Below are 6,972 nucleotides of genomic sequence, written 5' to 3'. Positions count from 1 at the left end.
GCTGATCCTTTTTCTTCCTTTTCCTTCTCAGCCCCACTCCCTGGCCTTCTCACTGTAACCTTTGATGCCACCTATCAATCTCCACCTTAAATACATCCAACGACATGGCCTCCACAGCTGCCTGAGGCAACAAATTCCACAAATTCACCACCCTCTGGTTAAAGAAATTTCTCTGCATCTCTATTTTAATGGACACCCTTCTATCCTGAAGCTGTGCCCTCTTGTCCTAGACTCCCCACCATGGAAAACATCCTTTCCACATCTGCTCTGTCTAGGCATTTCGACATTCGAAAGGTTTCAATGGGATCCCGCCCATCCTTCTAAATTCCAGCAAGTACAGGACCAGAGCCATCAAATGTTCCTCATGTAATAACCCTTTCATTCCCAGAATCATCCTTGTGAATCTCCTCTGAACCCTCTCCAATGCCAGCACATCTCTTCTTAGATAATGAGCCCAAAACCATTCGCAATACTCAAGGTGAGACCTCACCATTGCCTTATAAAGCCTCAGCATCACATCCCTGCTCTTATGTTCTAGATCTCTTGAAAGGAATGCTAACGTTGCATTTGCCTTCCTCACCACCGACTCAACCTGCAAGTTAACCAGATGCAGGGCCTTCCTGTCTGCGGCAGTGCAATTTCCACACCGTGCAGTGACGCAGCCTGTTAGGATGCTCTCCACTGCGCACCTGGGAGAATGATATGCATGGTCCACCTTTCTCTAGCCTCCTCAGAAAGTAGAGATACTGGTAAGCTTTCCTGGCTGCGTGGGATGTGTTCTGGGACCATTGGATGTTGTGCAAGATGTGCACTCCCAGGAGTGTGAAGCTGCTCACAGTTTCCATTGCTGTGCCACCAGTGTAAAAAGGGTGTGAGAAGTGCAAGTTCTCCTGAAGTCAATAACCATCTCCTTTGTCTTGTTGACACTAAGCCCTGGCACCAGGCCTCGAGCTCTTCCACTTCCTCTCTGTAGGCCATCTCGTCATTGTTGGTGATGAGTCCCATGTCTGTTGTGTCATCGGTGAAATAGACAACGAGATTTCTCGGGTGTTTAGCTGCACTGCTTTGTGAGCAGATATACATTAAAGAAAAGTTTAGAAAGGCACAGGAATGTGAGGTAAATCCTAGGGTATGACCATTGTGTAGGCAGAAGAGATTAGTTTTGTTAGGTATTTGATTACTAATTTAATTAGTTTAACACAACTGTGTGGCCCAAATTATTATTTTTTTTCTGTGCTGCACTGTTCTATGTTCTTAATTATATTCTTCCTTTAATGTTACCGTGAACATCCTGTCATGGTGTCATGACATAGCCTGCCTTCTCAAATCCACAATTCCTAATAAAGAATTAGCTTCTTGCCAGATAATAGATAATTGCTCAAAAGAAAATTACCTATTTTAAAACTACATATCTACAGATCAAAGTTCAAATTAAATTTATTTTCCAAGTACGTATATGTCATCATATACAAACTTGAAATGCATTTTTTGTGGGCAATCACAGTAAATCCTAGAAACACAATAGAATCAATGAAAGACCACACCCAACAGGACGGATAAAGAAGATAAACAACAAAAGACAACAAAATAATAATAATGGTAAAAAATAAATAAATGAGCAATAAATGTAGAGAACATGAAGAGTCCTTGAAAGTGAGTCCATAGGCTGTGGGAACAGTTCAGTGATGGAGCGACTGAAGTTGATTGACGTTAAATACAAATACAAATACTTTATTGTCACCGAACAATTGATACTAGAGCGTACAATTATCACAGTGATATTTGTTTCTGCGCTTCGCGCTCCCTGAAGTACAAATCGAAGTAAATATAATAAAAATTTAAATTATAAATCATAATTAGAAAATAGAAAAGGGAAAGTACGGTAGTGCAAGTCAGGTCCAGATATTTGGAAGTTACGGCCCAGATCTGGGTCTGGATCTGTTCAGCAGTCTTATTACAGTTGGAAAGAAGCTGTTCCCAAATCTGGCCGTACGTATCTTCATGCTCCTGAACCTTCTCCCGGAGGGAAGTGGGACAAAAAGTGTGTTGGCTGGGTGGGACTTATCCTTGATTATCCTGGCAGCACTGCTCCGACAGCGTGTGGTGTAAAGTGAGTCCAAGGGTGGAAGATTGGTTTGTGTGATGTGCTGGGCTAGGTTCACGATCTTCTGCATCTTCTTCCGGTCTGGGACAGGACAACTTCCATACCAGGTTCTGATGCACCCTAGAAGAATGCTTTCTACAGTGCACCTATAAAAATTAGTGAGGGTTTTAGGGGACAGGCCAAATTTCTTCAGCTTTCTCAGGAAGTAAAGGCGCTGGTGGGCCTTCTTGGCAGTGGACTCTGCTTGGTTAGACCAAGTCAGGTCATTTGTGATATTCACCCCGAGGAACTTAAAGCTTTTGACCTGTTCCAGCTGCGCACCACTGATGTAGATGGTGCACTACATGGTATGATCACTGATCACTGCATGGTACGGTCAGGAGTTGAAGCAATTCTGGCACGTCGATGATTTCCAGCTGGGTCAGTAACTTCGCCAGGGTGTTGTTGATCTTGCTAGATGCAGCAAATTGGAGGTTTAGAAGGGTTTCTCGGGTATAGGACAGTGTAGAGGGCAGTTTGCTCGGCAGAGCACGCGCAGAGTCGCCAGTTACCGGCGCCATCTTAAGGAAGACCTGGTTCAAGAACTTGTTGGTTGAGGGGTAATAACTGTTCCTGAACCCAGTGGTGTGAGTTCTGAGGCTCCTGTACCTTCGTCTGATGGCAGCAGTGAGAAGATTGCATGGTCTGGGTGGTGAGGGTCCTTGATCATGGATGCTACTTTCCAGCAACAGCCCTTTGTGTAGATGCGCTCAGTGGTGGGGAGGGTTTAATTGTTGTTGACTGGGCCATACCCACTTCCTGTTGGATTTTTAGTTTAAGGGCATTGGTGTTTCCATACCCAACAGTGATGCAACCAAGCAATATTCTCTACCACACATCTATAGATGTTTGTCAAAGTTTTAGATGACATGCCGAATCTTCACAAGAAATAGAGGCTTTCTTCATAATGGCACTTACGTGCTGGGCTCAGGACAGGTCCTCTGAAATGATAACACCGAGGAATTTAGAGTTTCTGACCCTGTCCATTTTGGAACCTCCATTGAGAACTAGCTCACAGGTACTAGATCTGATTTCCTCCTCCTGAAGTCAATAATCCGCTCAAAGACGAGAATATCTGCAGAAGCTGGAAATCCAAGTAAAACACACAAAATGCTGGAGGAACTCAGCAGTAAACAGTGGAAAAGAGCAAACAGTCGACGTCTTGGATCAAGACCCTTCATCAGGACTCATGTGGCACCATCCCACCAGATTTTCAATCTCCCTCCCATATGCTGATTTGTCACCACCTTTGATTTGGCCAGTGACAGTGGTGTCATCAGCAAATATAAATATGGCATTGGAGCCTTCGGGCACAAGTATAAAGTGAGTAGAGCAAGGGGCTAAGCACACAGTCTTGTGCAACTGTGCTAATGGAGATTATGGAGAAGATGTTGTTGCCAGTTCAAAATGACTGGGGTCTACAAATGAGGATATTGAAGATCCAGTTGCACAAGGAGGTATCGAGGCCAAGGTCCTGAAGCTTATTGATTAGTTTTGGGGGGCTGAGCTGTAGCCAATGAAGAACGTCCTCATGTAAGTATCTTCACTGCCCAAACGTTCCAGGGTTGAGTGAAGAGCAGATGAAATGGCATCTGCCGTTAACCTTTCATGACAGTAGACAAATTAGAGTGAATCCAAGTCACTTCCCAGGCAGGAGTTGGTAAGTTTAATCTTGATAAATATTGGTAAGTTGATATGCCAATATGAATTTAAAATCATTGCAAAAGGAATGTGCACACAAAGCAATATCATTAAATAATAATTGATAGCTTAACTGAAACATGCTACTAATTAAACAGAAGACATGAGACCAGAACTGTACCCGAGATGTTCAGATTTTCAGAATCCTAAAGCTGTAAATTTTGAAACAAATACACAGATAAACTAGAAATCCGGTTGGAAGAATATTTGAACATAGAATGGCGCCACCTAATGTCCAGTAGTTGAAGTTGTTGGAGCATCAGGAAAATTGCCCTGGAAGTACTTACTGTATATGTATGATCTCTTCACTCACTGATTTTTCTTTTTGTTGCACTAAGGTGATAGATAACTTATCAAACACATAAATGCACTCACATGAAATATTTTTGATGGTCCTTCTTCTTCACAGATTTTATGAGCCATTAAGAGCTAGAGAAATTTGAAAGCCTTTATTGACTTCAACAAGTATTACATTCCTATGTGTGGTTCACAAATTTGGCAGCTGAGCCAAGGAGAGAAGGTCAAAATTAAGACAAAGTGGCTCTAAGACTACTGATGGATGTACACATGATCTCTTGGATACTTTAAAGAAATCATAGTCCCTACTGATAATTTCATCTGAGTCATTGAATTGGAGGACAAAGGGGGATGAGGTAACCATGGCTGACAAGGACAGCAGAAAAGCAGAAGAGAGGGTGTATAATATAGCAAAAATCAATAGGAAGGAAGTTAGAGGATTGCAAAGCTTTTAAAAACCAACAGAAGGCAACTAAATAAAACAATAAGCATGGAAAAGATGAAATATAAAGGTAAGCTAGCCAATAATATTCAATTAAAGAGAGTACCGAAGGTTTTTAAAAAATATATACAATATAAGAAGTAAACGAGAGATGACAGAGGACTGCTGGAAAATAAGGCTAGAGAGGTAGTAATGAGAGACAAAGAAATGGTGGATGAACTCAATTAAGTATTTTGTGAAAGTCTTCTCAGTTGAAGATACCAGCAGTATGCCAGAAACTAAAGAGCGTCAGGCAGGATAAGTGGGTGTAGTTACGATTACTGAAGCTGAAAGATCTGAAGGTAGATAAGTAACCTGGACGAGATAGACCACACACCAGGGTTCTGAAAGAGTGGCTGAAGAGATTGTGGAGACATTAGTAATGATCTTTCAAGAATCACTAGATTCTGGAATATTTCTAGAGGACTAGGAAATTGCAAATGGCACTCCATTCTTTAAGAAGAGATGGAGGGAAAGGACAGGAAATTATGGGTCAGTTAACCCTACTTATGTGTTTTGGAAGATGTTGGAGTTTATTATTAAGGTTGAGGTTTCGGGGTACATGATAAAACAGACCAAAGCCAGCACGGTTCCGTAAGGGAATTCTTTGAGGAAATAAGAAGTAGGATAGAGAAAGGAGAGTTAGTGGATGTTGGTTACATGAACTTTCAGAAGGCCTTTAACAAGTGCTGCACTTGAAGCTGCTAAACAAGTTAAGAGCATCTTGTCATTCAGGATCCCCTTCACCCAGGACTCATTGCTACCAGCGAGGAGGTGGTACAGGAGCCTGAAGGTACACACACAACATTTTAGCAACAGCTTCTTCCCCTCCACCATCAGATTTCTGAATAGACAATAAACCCATGTATACTACCTCATTATTATTTTGCTCTATTTTTGTACTACTTATTTATTATTACAATTTATAGTTTTTTAATTATATTTTGCAATATACAACTGCTGCAAAACAACTAATTTCGCAGCATATGCCAATGATATTAAACCTGTCTGATTCTAAAGCTAAGGCTGTATAAGGCATTGATCAGACTGCTCTTGGGAGTATTGTGAGTAGATTTGGGTCCCTTATCTAAGAAAGGATGTGTTGGCATTGGGGAGGCCCCAGAGAAAGTTCACAAAAATGACCTCAGGAATGAAAGGATTTGAGGAGTGTTTGGTAGCTCTGGGCCGGTACACTCTGGAGCTGAAGAATGAGGGGTGATCTCATTGAAACATTGAATGTTCAAAGGTCTAGATAGTGTGGAGGTGGAGAGGATGCTTCCAACAGTGGGGGAGTCTAGAACCGGAGAGCACAGCCTCAGAATAAAATAAATTTTCTTTTGAACAGAGATGGGGATGAACTTCTTTTGTCAGAGTAAAGTGAATCTATGGAATTCATTGTCAAGGATGGCTGTGAAGGCCAAGTCATTGGGTGTATTTAAAGTGGAGGTTCATCTGCATCGGGTATAATATCACCAACGTAGGTCATGAAACTTGCCTTTGTGGCAGCAGTACAATGTAATACATAATAATAGAGAAAATGGGATTTACAGTAAGAATATATAGTTAAATTAATTAAGTAGGGTTTTTTACAGCCCATTAAATCACTGGCATTTATGGCAGAAATGAAGATCTTCCATCTCCAGCAGAGTTCAGGACTTCCTCATCCATGTCAGTAGCCTCTTCTTAGTTTTGTCAGTCACGCAGTCCCAGATGGAGATTCAGGAATACTGTCAGGAATATCAGATGTAGGATTCTTCCTTGTAACAATTTTGTTTTATCAGACAGAGTTGCTAGCCCTGAGCTGATTCCCCAAATCAGAATCAGGTTTATTATCACCGGCATGTGTTGTGAAATTTGTTAACTTAACAGCAGCAGTTCAATGCAATACGTGATAATATAGAAGAGAAAAAATAATAAGTAAACCAATTACAGTATACATACATTGAATAGATTAAAAATTGTGCAAAAACAGAAATGATATATATTAAAAAAGTGAGGTAGTGTTTAAGGGTTCAATGTCCATTTAGGAATCGAAAGGCAGAGGGGAAGAAGCTGTTCCTGAATCGCTGAGTTTGTGCCTTCAGGCTTCTGTACCTCCTACCTGATGGTATCAGTGAGAAAAGGGCATACCCTGGGTGCTGGAGGTCCTTAAAATTGGATGCTGCCTTTCTGAGACACCGCTCCCTGAAGATATCCTGGCTACTTTGTAGGCTAGTACCCAATATGGAGCCGACTAAATTTACAACCTCTACAGCTTCTTTTGGTCCTGTGCAGTAGCAACCCCCTCCCCCCCCCCCCCCCATACCAGACAGTGATGCAGCCTGTCAGAATGCTCTCCACTGTACATTTA

The sequence above is a fragment of the Hemitrygon akajei genome, chromosome 12 (assembly GCF_048418815.1).
Source record: "Hemitrygon akajei chromosome 12, sHemAka1.3, whole genome shotgun sequence".
Classification (NCBI taxonomy): Eukaryota; Metazoa; Chordata; class Chondrichthyes; order Myliobatiformes; family Dasyatidae; genus Hemitrygon; species Hemitrygon akajei.
The sequence above is the reverse complement of the archived record's forward strand: the minus strand, read 5'-3'. Positions refer to the sequence as shown.